Raw genomic sequence first — 21,685 nt, 5'->3', positions numbered from 1 at the left:
CGAGAAAAGCCACTAATCAACAGCAAAATGAAGTAATTCATTAATCAATCAATCATTCAATCGATCATTGGGGAGATGCCTGAAAGAAGAAATACCCAGGCTAAAATTCATACTGGGTGAGAAATGACCAGTATCAGATACTCTCTGAGAAAATGTTTTATTAAGGAACAGTGACTGAATTCCTGAACAAGGTAGAAGAAAGTTATGCAAAACAGGATAACTGGAAACATCTCATAGAAACTGCAGTTAGTCCATAATTCACTGGGCTCTGCTAATACAAGCAGGGCTTCTTTTCTAGAAATGTTGGAGGGAAAAGACTGTTGTGTTTTATAATAGATACAGACTCTCGGGCTACACGATTTACACCTTCCATATATGCAGATAACTAAGAGATATAAAAGACAAATTCCTTTCCTTGAAGAATCTGCTTTAGAATTAGAGAGAGAACAGCGTGCCTGGGTGGATCAGTCGGCTGAGCGTCCAACTTCAGCTCAGGTCATGATCTCACAGTTTGTGGGTTCGAACCCTGCATTGGGCTCTGTGCTGACAGCTCAGAGCCTGGAGCCTGCTTCAGATTCTGTGTCTCCCTCTCTCTCTCTGCCCCTCCCATGCTCAAGCTCTGTCTCTCTCTGTCTCCCAATAATAAATAAATGTTAAAAAAATTTTTTTTTAAATAATTAGAGAATGAAAACACATAAATAGAACATAGTCATATTAAATAGCAATGAGAACCCAAGGGATACAAAAAAAGAGGGAGGGAATGGGGAAGAAAGCAAAATATTATTGAAAGCCTACTGTGTGCCAAGTGATTTCCATACATGATCTCTCTTATTCCTTACGAAGATTCTTTAGCATAAATAACCCACTTTTTATAGATGAAAGAACCAATGCTTAATGAGTTTAAGTAATTTTCTCAAGGTTCACAGGTAATAAGTCAAATAAGACTCAAACTAGATTTATCTGCCTCTAAATCCTACACTCAACGCAACACATTGCCTCCTTGGGTTACAGTCCATTTGGGGAGAGTAGATATATACCAGTTGCACAAAACAAATTATGCCAGAAAGAACTGAATTGATAAATTGATAATTGATAATATGGATACTTTTGTAGCACAGATTAGAAACAGTTTTGGATGGGGCGCCTGGGTGGCTCAGCTGGTTAGGTGTCTGACTTCGGCTCAGGTCATGATCTCACAGTTGGTGAGATCAAGCCCCATGTCGGGCTCTGTGCTGACAGCTTGGAGCCTGGAGCTTGCTTCAGATTCTCTGTCTTCCTCTCTCTCCACCCCTCCCCTGCTCGTGATCTGTCTCTCAAAAGTAAATAAACACTAAAAAAAAAAATTTTGTTTTAAATAAAAAAAAAAAGAAATAGTTTTGGAATTCAAAAGCAAAGAAAAGAAAAGCAATCTGGAAATGTCAGAGAAGCTGGCTCTGCAGAAAAGTTGGGGGGTCATGTGTTGAATTATGAAGGATGCATACAGAGCACGACTAGTGGAGTTGGGGAGTCAGGAAAACAGAAGCCATGTTAGGAAGGAAAGAAGAGTCATTGCTCAAGAAAATTTGTTAAGGGTGGCTCATTCGGTTAGACGTCTGACTCTAGATTTCGGCTCAAGTCATGATCGCGCAGATCGTGAATTTGACCCCTACACTGGGCTCTATGTTGACAGTGCAGATACCCCTCTCCTCCTCCCCCATGCACTCTCTCTCCTTCTCTTTCTCTATCAGAATAAATAAACCTAAAAAAAAGAAAAAAGAAAATTTGTTAAGACCTAATATGGTGCATGATATGGAGTGTGAAGGATTGAGGAAAAAAATGACAACTCCAAAGTGTAATGGTGATACCACTGCTGAGGGTCAAAGAACATAAGAGGAAAAGATGCTTTTAGGTGAAAGATACTGAATTATTTTTGGAATTATTGAATCTAGGGTTATATTGATTTATAAAGCCAAAAATTTTAGTAGAGGAAACAAACTAAAGCTGGTAAGAAAATAGGGCTTAGCGTAAAGTCCTGAGAGGTAATTCAACATGGAGGAACTCAAGGATCTTATTGACGAAGAGAAGAGTGTAAGACAAGAGAATACTGCTGAAAATCCATAAGTATGTAAGGAGAGGATCCAGTGAAAGGTCACCAGAAACCTTTTAAGATCTCAGAATGGTGCAGAGTCACAAAAGCACCTGCAAGGCTTCAGTTGTTTCCCACTCCCTACATCCACACCCCTACCATGGTCTCATCAGTGGTGAAGGTCCCTCTCTGCCTGAGACTTCGGGTTTATCATTGTGACTTGTGTTGACCAATGAGTGGTAGGTGGGAAGAAGTGACAGTGTGCCAGCTCCAAGCATAGGCTTTAAGGAGCTTCATGTGTTTCTGCTTGGCTTCTTGTATCTCTGCCCTTACCAGGAAAAGAACACGTCTCAGCTTTCTCGCTGATCATAGGAAGAGAACGCTCAATAGAAGAGCCTCCATGGCTGAATTTAGTACAACAGAGAAACTGCAGCAGCCACAGCCTGAAGAAAGGGCCACCAGCCAAATCCGTCCTATATCAGACGAACCCCTGACAATCGGCAAAATGTGTGAGCAGTAATACCTAATTATTGTTTGACATCACGGAGCTTGGGGTTGGTTTGTCATGCAGCTGCAGCTAAGCATCAGGTAAGTTGACTTTGGCAAATATGTCAGACATAATATAGAGAAAAGATTATTGAACTTGGAAGCAGGTAGTCACTAGAGCTCTTTAAGAATGAATGATGATGCTTCAGGAAAATTGCAAGTGCCAAAATTAGATTTTAAGGTATTAAGCACCTCAGAAGAGGATCGGAAAGGCAGTCATAAATAGAGAATACATAGTTGAGAAGCCTTGAGGTTAAAATGAACAGGATAATTGTTAGCAGGATAATCAAACGTCGTATCCCAATAGAAGTGGCTTGTACAGGAAAGGAGTCTGTGGGGTGGGGATGGGGGCACAGGGAGGTTGATGACTGTGTGGGGGAAAGGGTCCCCAGAAAACAGCACAGAGCACAAAATTAGTGATTCTATAATTGCCAAGGGGACATAATGAAGGAACTAAAATCAGTTTGAGTCAATAGGCCACACTTCATGGGAGAGATATTTTTTTGCAGTGAAATCCCAAGAATGTGAACATAGCAATCATGTGAGTATGAAAGGGCATCACATAGTAGTGTCTGAAATTTGTTTCCCTTACATTGAATAGGCCTCTGAAGAGTGAAATATCTAATCAAGAGATGTACCCAATAAGTTATAATAAATACAGTTTTCATGGTGAGAGAAGGAATTTGACAGTCTCCATAATATCCAAGTCCATGGCTTTGAGTATTTCCAAGTGTTTGTAAGTGACCAATCATATCAGACGGGGACGTGAGTTTGTGGGGTCACCAGGAGAGGGGAGGAGCCCGTGTATGGGGTCCCTAAGGAAGGGGAGGAGCCTGTGGAGGAGCCTGTGTGTGGGGTCCCTAAGGAAGGGGAGGAGCCTGTGGGGGGTCCCTAAGAGAGGGGAGGAGCATGTGGCACTGGGGTGTCGGCAGACATGCTGCCTTGGGTGAGCTGCCACTAGACCACCCTGAGCTAGAAGGAGTGGCACTGTCTCGGGATTTCTAGTACCCAGGAGTTCGTGATGTTTCCTTTTGTTGGCCTGACTTCAACCTCCAGCCAACTGTATGAGTGTGTCTATCTGGAGGTCTTTTAAAGTGACATAACAGGACTATGGAAAACACCTACCAGCAATTCATAGATGAGGCTGGTTCTAATTTTGAGCACTGGTTTGCAGTGATGCGCCCCGAACTGGCTGAGGCCAACGTGTCAGAGCCATCTGAGCAAAATGGAATGGGAGCCATCTTCTAAAGATCTCTTCCTGGCAGGACTACTGCTGACTCACCAGGAGAGACGGTCCGCACCACAGCCACTGGGCCATCACCCACAAGTTGTTCTGCCTCATTTCGGCTCTCATGGGGGGGTCAGGACAATATTTACTTTGCCTGCTCTGACCCCAGTGGAGTGTTATGAAGCCTTCTCTATGGCACAGCCCTCCGTTTCCTGCTTCCCGCCCTGGGTCCCAGCCTGGGTCAGGATTGTCAGTGAAAAATCGAGCCCTGGATGCTTGGTGCCACTGGCCCATTGGCTGCGATCATACCCACAAGTGACTGAAGCCAAAGCGATTCCCAGAGCACCCATCAGGTGAGCAGAGCATACTTGTTAGGGAATGGGTTAGTGCAAGAGGGTGGAGGGAAACATCTTTTGGGTTTTCTAGTGAAGGGAAAGCAAACAGACCACAATGTGAGGAGATGAAAATTCAGTAGTCTGGCATGCTTCTGACAGTTATTTCCAGAGACACACTGGAAATGCCAGTGGAGGGCAGGGAAGAAGCTTGCCAGGTAGATCTAGTCTTAGCTAGGAAACCCCTAGGCAACCTGAGTTCTGATTTTACAACATGCTGTTGCAGTGTGCTGGGTGGCTTATGATTGACTGTAGCCACCACAAAACTAGAGTAGTTGCCTAATCAACAAATGAACCATCTGTGCTGGATATTGTTTGTTGGAAATCAGAAGCTTCCTACCTTTCTAAGCTCTCCTCTGTACTGAAGGGATGAGAAGCTCAAAAACCGTAGTTCGCAGACCTCCTCGCCAGTCAGCCCAGTTAGATTTGGCCAATGAGAAGCACTTGTTGGATACACACACACACACACACACACACACACACACACACATATGGCAGGGTAAACAGAACAGTGTGCCTGTGGGGAGGGAGTTCCTTAATAAATGGCAGTCAGGAAAAACCTCCTAGATAAGGTAGTATTTGAGCAGGGATCCAAAAGAAATGAGATAGTGAGTCACGGACCTGTGGAGAGGAAGAGCTTCCTCCTGGTACAATCTTGGAAGCCTGAGTACGCTGAGCCTGAATGAGAGAACAATATGGCTGAGGTGAAGTGAGTGACAGGGAGAACAGATTCTATCAGAAAAGTGACAGGGGCCCACGTTGTAGTGGGTCTTCCAGATCACGGGAAGGTTTCTGGCTTTTACACTAAGCGAGATGGGAAACGGCTGGATAGTTTTGAGCAATACTTATAATTTTGCTTTTTTACTGAGAAAACTTTGTCAGACACCTCAGTAAAGAGGCTATATACAGATGGCGAGCAGGCATATGAAAAGCTGCTCCCACATCCTATGTCACCAGGGAAACACAAATTAAAACAACAAAGTGATGCCACCATACTTCTATCAGAATGGCCCAAATCCAGAATACTTACAACACCAAGTGCTGGCTAGTACGTGGAGCAACAGACACTCCTTCATGGCTGGTGGGAACACAAAATGGTACGGGCACTCGGGGAGCCAGTCTGGTGGTTTTTTATGAAACTAGACATACTCTGATCATACGATCCAGCATTTGCTCAAAGGAGTTGAAAACCTATGTTCCCACAAAACTCTTCATACAGACGTATGCAGTTTTACTCATAATTACCAAAACTCAGAAGCCACCAATACGTTCTTTGGTAGGTGAATGGAAAAATAAACTACGACACAGCCAGACAATGGAATATTATTCAGCAATAAAAAATAATGAACTACCAAACAACAAAAAGACATGGAGGAAGCTTAGATGCCTATTACTGAGTGAAAGAAGCTTACTGAGAGGGCTACATACTGTATGATTCCAACTACCTGACATTGTGGAAAAGGCAAAACTGTAGAGACAGTAAAAAATCAGCAGGTTGCCAGGGACTGGGGGAGTGAGAGAGGTGGAGAAGTGAAGCAGAGATTTTTTTAGGGCGGTGAAAATACTCTTTATGATACTGTGCTGGTGGATACATGTCATTACACATTTTGTGCAAGACCACGGAATGTACAACAGCCAAGAGTAAGACCTACTAAAAACTATGGACTCCGGGTGATAATGGTGTGTTAATACAGGTTCATCAGTTATAACAAGGTACCAGTCTCGTGGGGGATGTTGGTAATGGGCGAGGGGACGCATGTGTGGGGGAAGGAGTAAAAGGAAATCTCAGAACCTTCTGCTCAATATTGCTGTGAACCTAAAACTGCTCTTAAAAAAAATAGAGCATGAGAAAACACAGACACAGCATCCTATCCTCAAAAGCCACACCACACTATACTTCCCACCTGCCCACTACTCCTCAAATATAACCTATTGGGTTCTTGAGTTTTATTTGAAAACTTCTTTTCTTGCCATCCTAACAAGCTGGCTTATAAAGTGATTATGAATTCTAACATCAAGCTCTTACCAGAATTTCCTGCAGATTGCAAAATAAAGGTTTGGTCTCCAGATGGCTACAAGATATAGAGCGGCAAGAGACTGAAGAGTAATAATAACTTCATGCTACGCGAGAAGATGCCTGTGATTTGGCTGAAGACGATTTCCCTGGGAAGAATGCCCACTTGATATTAGAAAATGTCTCACTGGAGGGGGCTCCAGCTCAAGAATCGTGAGAGTCCTACAGCAGCCCTCCAGCCCACTGTGCTGAAGGCCTCAACGCGAAGAGGTGCTTTCTCCTGAGGACTCACTTCCGTCCTTAGGGGCTGCACACAAATACTGTGCACTGGGCCTTGTATGGAAACCAATTTAACAATAAATTTCATATTAAAAAAAAATACTGTGCTAGGTAACACGGGTGCAAACCTGGGGCCCCGGGCACAAAAGCAACTCCTGAAACAAGCAGCTGAAAGCCCAAGAAGATTGCAAGAAAAGTGTGAAAAAGAAGAGAGGAGAAGAAAGGGGAGAGCCGGGGGGGGGGGGGGGAGGAGAGAAGAGAAAAGGAAAAAGAGAAAAAAGAATTCAGACTATCCCAGGTAGCACTGGGATTGTAGATTGCATGAGAAAAAAAAAAAATCCCCAACGAAACAGAAGAGAGAAAGCTCTCTGAGTTTCATTAACTGACCTTAGCCAGAAATAACACAAGGAAGAATTGCAGGCTGACTTTACAAACAGTCTCAACTGAAAAGATGAGAGGTTATTAGAGCTTTTATTTGTTGCTTGGTTCAATCAAACCCCTTCCCCAGTAAGCTTCTCACCTAAAGCCCCATTTGAGAAAATACCATCTAGTCATTAAAAAAAAAATCTTCCAGTTCTATGTAGACAGGAAAACAGTTTAAGACATCAACTGTAGAGTCAAAATTCAGGGAGCTATTAACACACAAGTAACCTAGTTTTAAAAGGGGCGCACTCCTGGCTCGAATGACTCACTTTGTCAAGCCCCTCCGCCCTCCTCCCCCTACAGTACACAACACACATCACATCCCTGCCGCTCCTCCCATGGACTTTAGGTGTCACGCTCCAGCCCATCCACACGCATGAGCCCGTTCCCCTCACCTACTTCAGTGCCTGGCACATGCCGAATGGGTGTGTCAACATCTGGGGCAGCCTTCTCCCTCAGTTATTGTGCTCATGGTGTGGCCTGAGAAGCCTGCAAAGCCCCCCTGCTCAAAAGTGCGGTTTCTGTCCCTCTTCTAGGGATTCCTGCTCTTCCAAGTAGGTAGGTGGGCGCCCCAGCATCAGCACCACCGAGCTGCTCGTAACAAAGAACCTCAGGTCGCACTCTCAGACCTACCACCGAACGAGAGCGCGCATTTAACAAGACCTGCGAGTGTTCTGTACACAACTGAAATTTGAGAAGTACCATTCCACGGAGCCCCGCTTCTATGCCACACAGAGTCCACCACTGGAGAAAGGGACGGTTTTCTTAAGTCCTCACTGGAATGAGTCCTGGGGACCTTCTTTAACATCTTCACCCTGATATCAACGTGCTGTGGACTTTAGGCAAGTCTGAGAGACGCAAAGGCAAGCGTATGTGCTTGTACACTTCCTAGTAGCCGCATCCAAAGGTGAAAAGAAATAGCTGAAAATTATTTTACCAATACATTTTAACCCAACATATACAAAATATAATTATTTCAACATGCAACTGGTACAAAAATTTATTGACATATTTTACATTTTCGTTCATACTATGTCCTCGAAACTCTGCATTTTATATTCACAGCACAACTCAACCTGGGCGTGCCACATTTCCTTCTTTTTTTTAGGTTTATTTTATTTATTTTGAGAGAGAGAGAGAGAGAGCACGCAGGAGGGGTAGAGAAAGAGGGAGAGAGAGGATCCCAAGCAGGATCCCCATTGTCAGTGCAGAACCGGACGTGGGGCTCCATCTCATGAACTGTGAGATCATGTCCTGAGCCCAGACCAAGTCGGATGCTTAACCGACTGAGCCATCCAGGCGCCCACGGGCTTGCCACGTTTCACATGCCCAGAAGCCACCCGTGTCTAGTGGCTTCAGTACTGCCCTAAGTATCTCACATACATACAAACAGTACATGTATTTTCTGTGTATTAGATGATTTATGTGGACATACCTTATGATCACTAAATGCTGCCATTTGTAGAGAATTCATCACTCGGGTCTGTCATGAGTTATGCCAACTATCATGGACCCTAGTTTACTTTCCTCCCTGATGATGAGCCATGAACTGAACTCACCGCCACGCGCGGCTGTACTGTGGTGTCACAGAAAGAACACAGAACGTGCAGTCAGAATGCAGGCGGTTGTGCTTGTGACCACATCCTAGCTGTATGACTTCGGCGAAGCCCAGTTTCACTTTTCAGCCTCAGTTTCCTTCGTCCTATAAAGGAAAACAATACCTCTTCCATGAACACCACAAAGCGGTTGCAAAGATAAATGAATATAATAAGTGTAAGCAAACCCTTATATATTATAAATTGCTTATTGTCATCCTGGTATTTGTTAAACCTAGCATGCCCTCACATAATTCAAAACATAGATAATTATAGGTGTTTCAAAAATTTTAACACGTTTCTTATTCATTGTTTCCTCTAACAGAGAACAACTTTGGGGATTCGGTGCGCTGGGCTATGCTGTCAGATGTGATGCCTCCAGATGTCCCCTCTGCTGGAGGATGTGTCCTGTGTACGTTGTTTCTGCAGTGGGGAGAGGATGGCCAAGATAAAGTCAGAGGAGAGCCATGTTGAGAATGTAGATTTGGAGTCAGAAAGAGCCAGGGAAGACTACTGGGACTGCGACTTGCTCTCCGAGTGGTTTTCCTTCCTGAACCCTAGGTTCCCCGTCTGTGAAATACGCTCCTGCCCTAGAGTGGGTGTGAGGCTTACGGGAGAAAATACTGGATAATACTTCCTCAGTTCCCAGCCGTGGTCCACCCTCATTCATTTGTAACTGTTTCTATAACATCCCAACATACCAGATGTCTGGCCTGTCATCCAGGAGAGGGGGGCAAGCTGTGGTGAGGTTCCAAAGTGGGCTGGCCATTCATCTTGTTGGGCGGTTCTGTGTGGAGGCTGTTGGCAGCTCTGTTTAGCGGGGACAGGCCCTTGGTTGGCACTCAGCTATAACTTCAAGCCATTTAGTCACATCCCGCTGGACAGACCCATTATTTCTGAAGAGTTAGAGCAGCAGCTCACAAGATGGATGGCTCCTTCCCATCTGGCCGGTTCCCAGGGGACATCCCTCACAGTGTTCGGCTTCTCAGGGACAACCTTTCTGCTTGATCGACTTGGGCAGATTGAGTCCTGTCTCCTGAGTTCTCACGTCTGACATGCCCTCCATGAGTTTGTGATGGCAATGGTAGCACTCTGGGTGGAGATCTGTAAGAAGTCTTTTCATCCCAGAGGGTCTTACGTTCCTGTCTCCAGCCCACCTGTTGTGAGAAGCCACTGTAGGAATGATATAATCCTGGGGTGACAGTGGAGCTCTGGAGGGAATGGCACAGGGCCACAGAGGTGCCATCGAGCAGGTGTTTATAATCGTAACACTGTGCCTTGGATGATAGAAGCCTGGGTGACCAACCGTCCTGGTTTACCAGGGATTTCCCTGAGTGCAAAACTTTTGTCAGATGATTAAGGAGCCTAGACAATAGGTTTCCTCCTTAGGAGCAGCTGGGTAGAGCAATGCTTCTCAGACTTTAATGCAGGTATGAGTCACCTGGGAATCCTGTTAAAATGCAGATTCTGGTTCTGGAGGTCTGAGGTGGGACCCGAGATTCTTCATGTCTAACAAGCACCAGCTAGTACTGATGCTGGGATTTGCAGGCCACACTCTGAGTAACACTGGGGTGGTAGGCCTACATGGGGCTATGGAAAGGCCTAGGCTGGCATCCTGGCATACCTCTTCCCAGATGGTATTCTTAGAACTTCACTTTCCTGATTGGCTCTACTTCTCCTGGCCCTGAGGATGAAACCCACCATTCAGCTACTCATAATTCTGTGTCCCGCACCCCCTGACCGTCCATCTTCCTCTGAAGAAGTTTTCCCCTTACTGTTTTTACCCTCCTTATTCATACCAATGCTCACACTTTCCAATCCAACAATCCAATCCACAATCCAAATCCAAATCCAATCCACAATCGTATCCAACAAATGCAAGTTTCCTCCTCTCATTTCTCACACCTCCACCAGTGGTGATTCAAAGTTACCGCTCGGAGGCACCTGAATGGCTCAGTCAGTTAAGCATCTGAATCTTGATTTCTGCTCAGGTCATGGTCCCAGGGTCGTGAGATCAAGCCCTGAGTCGGACTCTGCACTGAGCATGGAGCCTGCTTGAGATTCTCTCTCTCCCTCTTTGCTCCTCTCCCCCACTCTTTCTCTAAAAAACAAACAAATAAATAAATATACTAAAAACAAAAACACCCCAAAAACCCCCCAAAGCTACCACTGTTAAAACTCCCCACCTTTTCAACTTACCCTCTTCACCCATTTCCAATGTACATTTGGATTTAGGTCTAAGTTTGTCATACACATTCCCTTCCTACATACAGTGCACTCTAGCTATAGGTTTTCCCGCTATGGTAGGCAGAAATCTAAGCGGACCCCCAGGATTCCTGACTCCCAGTGTATATACACCTTCTGCCAGTAATTCAGTCAAACGTCAATCTAGGTGCTGCTATGAAGAGATTTTGCAGACGTAATTAATTTCCCTAATCAGTTGACTCCAAGTAGAGAGATCACCCTTGGTGGGCCTGACCTAATCAGATGAACCCTTAAACAGAACTGGGCCCTTCTTGGCATAAGAGACTGGAACTGGGAAAAGGAGGTTCTCTTTCGCAGGCTTTGAAGACAGAGGGCGCCTTGTGACTGGGAACTGCAGGGAACTATAAACACTGAGAGTAGGTCTTGATTGACAGCAAGGAAACAAAGACAGTCCTCCAACTAACTGTAAGGAACTAAATTTGGCCAACCACCCGCACCAGCTTGGATGCAGATTTCTCTCCAGAGCCTCCAGACAAGAATATAGACCAGTCCATCCCTTGATTTTGGTTTGTGAGACCCTGAGGAGAGGATCCAACTTCTGACCCACAGAAATTATAGATGATAAACGGGCATTGTTTCAAGCCACCAAATGTGTGGTGAGTTGTTATGCAGCAATGGAAACGTCATCCACTAATATACCCACCCAGATTACCAAAACAAGAGAACAAATAATCACCAGTCCATTTGGCTGGAATTTCTCTTGTACAATTTCTTCCCAAAGTCAAAGTATACTGGGTCAAAGTATGAGTGAGATGATACGCACACGGCATCTAGAAGAGATGTTAGAGAAGTTGTGGACCATGGTTTAACAAACCCCCTGACTCATCTCTGATCTCACTTGTTACCATTTCCCCCTCACTTCTCCTGGACTAGCCATACTAGCCTCCTTGCTCTTCCTCGAGTACATCTGGGGTGTATCACCCTTGGGGACTTGCACGTGTGGATCCCTCTGCCTCTGTCACTCTTCCTCCAGGAAGCTGCATGACTTCCTTCCTCACAGGCTGTAGGCCCCCATTCACAAGCCTCCTTATCACTCACATCTGTGGTGAACATGATTTGTCATACATGTGGTCACTATTTAAAATACCCACCCTCTGGGGCACCAGGGTGGCTCAGTTGTTTAAGCGTCTGACTCTTGATTTTAGCTCAGATCATAATCTCATGGTTTGTGAGATCAAGTCCCACGTCAGGCTCCACACTGACAGCACAGAGCCTGCTTGAGATTCTCTCCCTCTCTCTCTCTGCCCCTCCCCTGTGCTCGCTCTCTCAAAATAAATAAACCTTAAAAAAATTAAATTAAAAAAAAAAACAGCCTGGGCACACCTGGGTGGCTCAGTTGGTTAAATCCCCGACTTCAGCTCAGGTCATGATCTCACGGTTCATGAGTTTGAGCCCCACATCAGGCCCTATGTTGACAGCTCAGAGCCTGGAGCCTGCTTCGGATCCTGTGTCTCCCTTGCTCTCTGCCCCTCCCTTGCTCATGCTCTCTCTCTGTCTCTCAAAAATAAATAAACGTTAAAAAAAAAACAACCCACCCTCAAACCCTTCCCCACCAACACCTACCAGCATTCATATGCATGTCCTATCCCCCTGCCTTGTCTCTCCCCAGCAGTAATCAATATCTTTTTTTTTTTTTTTTTTTTTTACTTTTCTCCACTAGAGCATCGATTCTGGGAGAGCAGCGTTTGTCTGTTTCTTCCCTGCTGTAGCCCCAAAGCCTAGCAGAGTGTCTGACACATGGTGGGCCCTCAATACATCTTAGTAGATAGGGGGTTATTGTAAATTGTGTGATACAGGAAAACCTTCTATATAAGACGATAACCACAGTTAACAAGATTGCTGCACATATCAGCTACAAAAAGAAAATGCATTCTGACTTCAAATCCATATATATATATATATATATATATATATATATAAATTCTTTCTATACTATTTATAACTTGTAATAATAGGCTGATGTACTTAAAAATGTCTGTGAACTTTCATGTGCAAACACAGGCACACACTCGAGTACACCCATTCAGGCACACATGCACGTGGACACACACAGCTTAATAACAGATAGTGAGCATCACACACGTGGGGATTTTTTAGGGGGAGAATTGTCTACAAACCCTGAACAGCACGGCTGACACCCAGTGCCAAAGTAACTTAGCACAAAGTAACAGAAAATTCTCTTGGAAGGAAAGGTAGTCCTGGTGCAGATGTCTGTTCAAATATCTCCCAGACCAACTCAGCTTAACTTGGATGAATTCACCAAATCTCTATGTCAAGCACAAAGACAGAGAATAAAGCACATTGGTGTCTAAAAGGCGCCTGGACAGTTACACAGTGGCCTTAATTTAGTGCTAATGGCTTCATTTCTAGGTTGCACGTCCTCCTTCCTTAAACAGCATTTAGTATAATTGATGCCAGGTTAATCACCACGCCAGCCATGGGAAGTGTCCACAGGGCAGGAACCACATACTGTTTTACCTGTGCTTAAAGAGGAGAATGTCACGCCTGTCTGAAGAAACAATGCTGCCTGAAAACAGTGCTGAGTCTCAAATGAGATCTTTGAGAAGAATCAAGGATGAAGCACAAGGTGGGAAAGAGACCAAACACTTCCCAGTATCTAAGAATTAGATGTTTAATTTTTGTATTATTTTTGTAATGTTTATTCATTTTTGAGAGACAGAGTGTGAGTGGGGGAGGGGCAGAGTGACACAGAATCCAAAGCAGGCTCCAGGCTCTAAGTTGTCAGTACAGAGCCCGACACTGGGCTCAAACTCCTGAACCATGAGATCACGACCTGAGCCAAAGTTGGATGCTTAACTGACTGAGCCATGCAGGTGCCCCAATTTTTTTTTTATTTTAGAGAGAGAGAGAGCAGGGGAGGGGGCAGAGGCAGAGAGAGAGAGAATCTTAAGCAGGCTCCACACTCAGCACAGAGCCTGCCATGGGGGTCGATCTCACGACCCTGGGATCATGACCTGAGCTGAAACCAAGAGTCGGATGCTCACCCAACTGATCCACGCAGGAGCCACACATCAGAGTCTAAGAATTAATGTGAAGATTAAGGTAACTGTTTTTTTCTTCTTTATATTATTAGTTTCCAAAATTACATATCATTTTATAATTATTGACAATACACTATTATGGGGGAAAAAACATACAGAAAGTATTCCCAATTTTAGTTGGGACTTAACTTAGTCCATTAGGTTTGCTGTAATGGAATACCACAGACTGGGTGGCTTATAAGCAATAGAAATTTATTTCTCACAGTTCAGACTAGGAAGTTCAAGATTCAGGTACCAGTAGATTCAGAATCTGGTCGTAACTGTCTCCTTGTATGGTGGAAGGGGTGGGGGAGCTCTCTGGGTGTCTTTTTTAAGGGCACTAATCCCATTCATGAGGGCTCCACCTTCATGACTTAATCACCTCCAAAGACGTCACCTCTTAATAGCATCACACTGGGGTTAGGCTTCAACATATAAATTGCAGGGGGATATATATGGAACTATAAGACTCTAAGGAAGCACACTAAAATGTTAACAGTGGATATCTCTGAACACTGGGATTACTGCTGAATGTTATCCCTCTGCCTTTGCTTTTTATTTTCTAAATTTTTGACAGTGAGTATGTGTTACATTTTCAATTTTTAAAAAAGTTGGTTAATTTTCTAAACACTGCTACCATACTCTTTTTACGTAACAGATTTCATCTCTGATTCCTGAAATACACTGAGAGGGGAAAGTTTTTTATCTTGTAGACATAAAGGGCATATTTCCCATAAAGCGTACACCCTTTAGAAGCAATCTTTCTATCCCATCTTTCCTAAGATTTTTCCATCACTTGTTGAAACAGGGCAGGCCTGGAGAGCTACATGTCTGGACTTATGCTCATTTGAACCCAGGGCTGGAGTGACCTTGGAGATCAGCCAGTGCCAGTCTCTTTCCCAGTGGCAGAACAGAGTTCCTGAGACAGGACGGGATTTGCTCAAGGTCACACTCTGTTGGTGACATCATAATAAACCCAGGCCTAGAATCTCAGATGGAAATATGTTCTCTCTTTTCTGTGTGTTCATGCTGCTTATTCTTTGGACTCAGATGTAGAATCCTTACGAATATGTATATATATATCCTTTATATATAGTAGATCCTCAATAAACGAAGATTGGAAGAATAGAAAAACTAAACTAGAAGAGTCTTGACTAGTAATGATTAACACTTTACATTGGGAAAAAGAGCCTCTGGAAATAAACACCCATTCCTTTTTGTTACCTTGACAGGAGAAAAGAAAAAGCAAAGACAAAACTACCTTAAGAGTAGAACATCTCCCACTGTCTGCGAAACACGTTGGCATCAGGTGCCGGGACTTGTCGCCAGAGAGGAAGTCAAAATGACTCTGATGAGGAAAACACACAGGAAAACCTGCACAGATCCTTCTTCAGGGGTCCAAAGAACTTGGAAGAGATGTTAAAATGTCTTTGGGGCGCCTGGGTGGCGCAGTCGGTTGAGCGTCTGACTTCAGCCAGGTCACGATCTCGCGGTCCGTGAGTTCGAGCCCCGCGTCAGGCTCTGGGCTGATGGCTCAGAGCCTGGAGCCTGTTTCCGATTCTGTGTCTCCCTCTCTCTCTCTGCCCCTCCCCTGTTCATGCTCTGTCTCTCTCTGTCCCAAAAATAAATAAACGTTGAAAAAAAAAATGTCTCTATCTCTTCCTGGTGGGTAAAGAGAAAACCTAATTCAGTGGCCACAAGGGAGCTCCAGTAAGCAATTGATGGAGGGGCCTCCAGAACCCAGTGGGGTATCACTGAGCTCAGCAAAAACCAAAGCAGCCAACACATGACAAACTTCAGGTAGTAAAAGAAAGTTTAAATGTACCCTAGAGGCAGTCAAAGGAACAGAAAGAACATTTAGTCTCCAAAGTAGGGACAGTTTTAGAAGCAAAGAGAACATTTTCAGGATTTAGTAAGGCTTACTAATGACGATGCACAGGTCTCTCCAATGACAGGCTGTACATAAAATGCAGGTCTTGCCTTTCTTCTTCTGTCCTCTATCATTCAAATCAACTAGATTCTCCTCAGTACCTGGGCTTACTCTGAGGCACGGCCATTTCACACAACTCAGGAGACCACACTGCTCACAAACATGGCAGCTAGCAGAGTTGATGGAAATTTCTCCATTATCCCCAATATGAGGGCCTCCAAAGCTAGTTTTCATATTTTCCCATCCAGAGATGCCTTTTCTGAGGATTTCAAATGGTCTGTTTAACCACAGTCTCTGACCCATGCAAATGTAAGCATGGTATATCAGATGTGCTTTCTTTAAATGTTTTTCTCTCCTGATTCTGAAATGGGGGATTTGAATTTTCTTTATAGGATGAGAAAACAAAAGGTCACTGAAGACTGTATTGTGGCATCGCTATCCTATGTGTCATGGAATCAGGCGGGGGGGGGGGTGGGGGGGAGGGCGGCGCGGGGTTGCAATGGACAAAGATATGCATCTAGTTCTTATAGAGAGCCAACTTTCTTAGATGCTTCCCTTATTGGAAGACAGGCTTCTCTTCCCAAGATAATCTCTATTTCTTCTCATTTACTAACAGCAGTACTGAGACTTATTTGGTAAAAAGATGGCTTTTCTCCCAGAGCTGTCCAGGTTGAGAGGAAATCTATCAAGGGTTTTCACATTTATAAAAGGGTCTTAAACACAGAAGTGGCTTAATATGCATTCAGTAAGTACTCTGTAGAAGGCAGAATAATGTCCCTCCCAAAGATGTCCATGTCCTAATCCCTGGAACCTGTGAAAATGTAACCTTACAAGGCTGAAGGGACTTTGCAGATGTGATCAAGTTAAGGATCTTGCAATCGGGGGGCGGGGGGGGGGGTGTCCCTGGGTGGCTTAATCAGTTAAGCTTCCAGATCTTGGTTTCAGCTCAGGTCATGAACTCGGGGTTTGTGGGTTTGAGCCCCACATTAGGCTCTGTGCTGATGGCGCAGAGCCTGCTTGGGAGTCTCTCTCTCTCCCTCTCTCTCTCTGCCTGCTCTCTCTTAAAATAAATAAATAAGTGTTTTTTAAAAAAGGATGTTGCAATGGGGAAATTATTCTGTATTTTCTTAGTGGGTTCAATGTAATCACATGGGTTCTTAGAGGTTAAAGATGGAGACAGGAAGGTGACAGTAAAAGACAGTTTCCAGATGCCACACTGCTGCCTTTGAAGATGGAGGAAGGGCCCCAAGCAAAGGAATGCAGGCAGCCTTTAGCAACTGAAAAAGGCAAGGAAGCAGATTCTTCCCTAAAGCCTCCAGAGGGACCGCACCCCTTCTGACGCGTTAATTGTAGCCTTGTAAGACCCATTTCAGACTTTGACCTCCAGAACCGTAAAATATTAAATTTGTATTGTTTTAAGCCACTAAGTTTGTGATCACTCATTTCTACAGTAGTAACAGGAAGTTCCCCAACTGATAAGGAATTTTGGAGAATTACCCAAATTATCCCTCACCCCTTTCTTTAAAGAGATGACTGGCAAACAGGAAAAGCAATGCCAGAGACTTCTAGTGTGCACTCTTCCACTAGCCTCTCCCAATAAAACTGTGCTAGAGTGACATGCAAGAATGAGCACACAGAGCCATGACCACCCCCATTTGGGCCAAATGGCATTTCACGAAGCCATATGCAATCAGAACAATCAATTCTAAATTATAGAGCTTTTCACTCTGCAAATCAGCTTTCCGGCTTCCTCTTTACTCCAGATTATAACAAATTCAAATACCTCAGTAGCACATGAAACAAAGACATTGCCTAATGTGTAATTTGGGAGGGAATTTAATGATACATCTGTCTGTTTTGACAAAGCACAGTCTTGAAGTATCTATTTAAAATAAAATCAGCAGATTGGCAACGATTAAAAATGAAAGGCTATAAAAAGTTTAGGGAGAAAAGCATTAAAGTCTAATAGCTCTTGGTTTATGTGCCAGTACTATAGTAAATATTTGCAGCACCGAATTTCTTCTCCTGGAATTTCGGCATTAGTTACTGCAAAAAATACCACCATTAAACACATACCAAAGCATCCATCTTTATAAATATTAGGCAATGCATCCATCTGGGATGCAGTAAGACTGGGGGTGCATAATATTTCAAAAGATTTTATTGGATGTTGCTGAGCATTATCTTTCAAACCATTAAGGTAGGAACAATACACGACTCTTCCGTATAAAGACTGCCTTGAAATCTTTTTGAAACTACACTAATGTTAGTTTGCCTGAGCAATTTATTAAGGAATGGTGAAAGTTTGTGAGTTTAGAATGTTCTGAATGATCACTGGGAAATACACTGAACAATAACGTAATGTATTGATATCTTTTCTCAAAAGCTTTAATATAGTTTAGACCTTAAGGCAATAACGTAATGACAATCAGAATGGCTACTACCAAAATGAACGTTTAAGTTAGTCATGAAGTCACAGGAATTACCAGTGACTGAATGCACCTATAAGAACTCTAGGGGTAAAAGCTACATAGGCAACAGTCCCAGACCCATAACCCCATCCTAAATCACCTTCCCATGCAGACCTCAGTGCTCTCGAGATTAATCTTGCTTTACCTTCCAGTTCTGGTCATACTCAGTTTCTCCTTAGGTCCCCTGCTTCCTTTCCCCAGCTTAGCTGATTGGAATTGTTGGAGGCTGGTAACAATCCAGTCCTTGCTTCGTGTATCTTTTACCTGGTATCAATCTGCTGATATAAATTCTCTTGCATGAGTTCCTTATGCTATGATGAAGCCTTACATTCAGTGACTCTCCCAAGAATTACAATGGCAACTTCAGAATAATTCTATTAACTAGTTATTTGTGTAAATGGTTAGTTAACTGTGTAAATTTACTTGTGTAACTTTTAAACTCGTTATTTGTGGAAATTTATAAAACTAGTTAATTGTATAAATGGCTAGAGATGGTTTAGGGCTTGGCATAGGACTCTGCAAACGTGAAATGTTAATACCTTTACTATTATAACTACTTTCTTAGAATATAGTTGTCCAAAGCTTCTCCAAGAAGAAAACAAGGGAAGAGAATATGATCAATCATATTTATTCATTTATTCAATATATATTTATTGTATATCTACTATATACGATGTCTCGTGCTAAGTGTTGAAAACGCACTGAGGGAGAAGATGGACATGGTTGTGGCTTTTTTCCTCATAGTCTAAAATGATTGCTAAAGCTCCAGCCATCACAAATGCACTGCAGTCATTAGGATGTAGGGAGGGATAAAGAAGAGCATGTCTTCCCTCTTTAAGGGAGGAACTATCTACCTCATCACTTAAAACTTGTTGCAAGGGGCGCCTGGGTGGCTCAGTCGGTTAAGTGTCTGACTTCGGCTCGGGTCATGATCTCACGGTCCGTGAGTTCGAGCCCCGCGTCGGGCTCTGTGCTGACCGCTCAGAGCCTGGAGCCTGTTTCAGATTCTGTGTCTCCCTCTCTCTCTGATCCTTCCCTGCTCATGCTCTGTCTCTCTCTGTCTCAAAAATAAATAAACGTTAAAAAAAATTTTTTTTTAATAAATAAAAAATAAAAAAAATAAATAAAACTTGTTGCAAAAACTTAGTCTCATCCACACTGAGCTGCAAGTTTCCTGAGGAAAATAGATTCTTAGCTGTGTGCCCAGCTCAAAATTAGTGCCCTTTATTTCTAAGAAAGGAGGAGAAATGGATCTTGGAAGTTAACTAACATATCTGACATAGTATCTTTATTCCTTTTATATTCAGTAGCACATAGCCTGACTTTAAGCACAGGAAATTCTCCAGTTTGAATAATAATCAACTGTGACAACGTAAGACACAGCTAGCGTCACATGAATGTAAAATAGTATCATTAAAGTAAAAATCTACTAGCTTTTAATTCAGGAAATTGGCACTTTCAACACTCATAGTCTGAAAGATGTTTTAGGACAGAAACAAGATCGATCCCATAATATACGGACTTATCTTCTGTTAACACTTATTTCAACTTCAGATTTGGTTGCTAATTTTTACAGTTATTTCTATTAACAGATTTTCTTTTCAAAATAGCTAAGTATCATTCTTGTATAAAACATCTGTCCTCAGGGTTTCTTTCTAGAATGGACTGCATACTCTCCTTATTAATGAAAATGATTCAGAAATAAATTCACTCATTCAGTATATGCCTACGGAGTACCTACTGTGTAGCAGGCACTGTTCTAGGTCCCAGATAATAATAGAGCATGCAGTATTTTTTTAAATGCTTTCAGGGAGTGTCTTATTCAAGTGAAGGAAGAGAGAAAACAAAGAACAAAGAAAATCTTTCTTTCCAGTTTTGCAACTTCTGTGAGTGATGCAAAAAGAAACAAACACCAGTTAATGTTCCTTTACTTCTATAATGCTAAAACAAGCATAGCCTGATTGTTAAATAAAGATGAGCGGCGGGGGCCTCATTTGCAGAGCCGAACAGACCCGCTGAACAGGAGGTGACTTCATGGTAAGGACAGGAAAAACAACAGAGGAGAAGGAAAAAGTTGGCAAATGTTAAAGAACATTTCATTATAAGATGGAATGAAACGTGAATGAAAGAACCTGCCCCACCCCAACCAATGGTGATTGCGAAGAGCGTTTTGTCGGTGTTGGTTCTGGAACTCCCGAGCTTCCCGTGGTGAAATGCGAAACTGACCCTGTGCATGGGGGAGGAAAGGAGAGACAAGAACGACGCAGCCACTCCACGCTGGCAGGTGGCGGGTTTAATAAGCCAGGGAACTTACACGCGAAGCTTGTCTCGAGAAGCCGCAGGAGAGGTAGGTGTCCACACTCGCCGCCTGCCAGAAACTTAAAAGTTTGCATCGAGGCCTTACCTGGCTGAAGTCAAGCGTCTCGCTCGTCCAGGTTGTCTCAGCAGCGCTTTGCTCTCTCACGTCTGTATCCCTGAAAATGGCTCCGGCTTTGGAACTGGGGGGCAGAATCTGCAGAACGAGGACTCCACGGAGGGGCCGGGGAAGGAGCCTCCGATTGCCCCAGACCAGCTCTGGAGTTGAGGGTCAACCTGCGGTCACGTCCATTCAATGACCTCCTTCAACAGATGCAAATGGCTGGAAACACAATAGCTTCTTTTGCTCTGTTACATCTTAACCACTGAAGAGTTATGGGCCTAGAGCCGAGGAGGGGCCACCCCAGGGCAGAAGGAGGTGAAACCTGTGAGGTATTGCTGAGCGGGAATTCTCAGTCAAGGCAACGGACCCACCCATTCATTCATGGTGCTGCTGGGGCCACGGATAAACAAAAGGGACACAGTCCCAGCCTTCCCTGTGGTATCTAGTTTAGTGAGGGTTTCAGACATTATAGAAACAAAAATATATATCCATAAATCGTGCATGGTACCCTGAAGGCAAAGTAAAACCGTGATGAGAAATTATGATATGTGGTCGGGTGTTAAACTGGTTGTGTGAGGGAGAGGGAGTGGTCAGTGGGAACTAAGAAAAAGGCCTCTGAGCACAGACAAAAGGGATGAGTAGAAATCAGCTGGGGGGTGGGGGCGGGTAGAGTAGGCTACTTCTGGGGAGGCATTAAACACTAGCGGTTGCTGGTGAGCAAAGAGATTTTGGAGACTGAAACCATTTAAAAAGTCCCATTGTTTGAGTGCATGTGACTCATTTGAATGTTGATATATATTGTAGAACATTTTCCATTAGTTGCATTTAATATACCCCTAGCACTGGAATGCTGGGGCTAGCTCATACTGGCTCACTGGATCTTCCTGTAGGCATCTCTCCCTAAATCGTGTTCAGTGATATCAAAATGGTAGCTTGAGATTGGCCTCGGTCAGAGTATTTACTCAGTGGCAAAAGCTACACCCGAGGGCATTTTCTTTTTCCTTCCGGAGAGCTGGT

At 43.8% G+C, this 21,685-nt stretch overlaps 2 long non-coding RNA genes across 2 annotated transcripts in view; one reads left to right on the top strand and one right to left on the bottom strand.

Annotated features, from left to right (window-relative positions):
* The window catches only part of LOC122491419, a 188,828-nt gene extending 167,916 nt beyond the window's left edge, over nt 1-20,912 (bottom strand). The window contains exon 1 of the long non-coding RNA XR_006299355.1: nt 20,654-20,912. This is a non-coding gene — a long non-coding RNA (uncharacterized LOC122491419). The remainder of the gene's footprint in view (nt 1-20,653) is intronic.
* Nucleotides 8,204-9,187, top strand: LOC122491421. The gene is made up of 2 exons (XR_006299356.1): nt 8,204-8,720; nt 8,868-9,187. It is a non-coding gene; the product is annotated as an uncharacterized LOC122491421 (long non-coding RNA).
* Nucleotides 20,913-21,685: the final 773 nt, after the last annotated feature.

The sequence above is a fragment of the Prionailurus bengalensis genome, chromosome C2 (assembly GCF_016509475.1).
Source record: "Prionailurus bengalensis isolate Pbe53 chromosome C2, Fcat_Pben_1.1_paternal_pri, whole genome shotgun sequence".
Lineage (NCBI taxonomy): Eukaryota > Metazoa > Chordata > Mammalia > Carnivora > Felidae > Prionailurus > Prionailurus bengalensis.
This window is presented reverse-complemented; position numbering and strand designations above follow the sequence as displayed.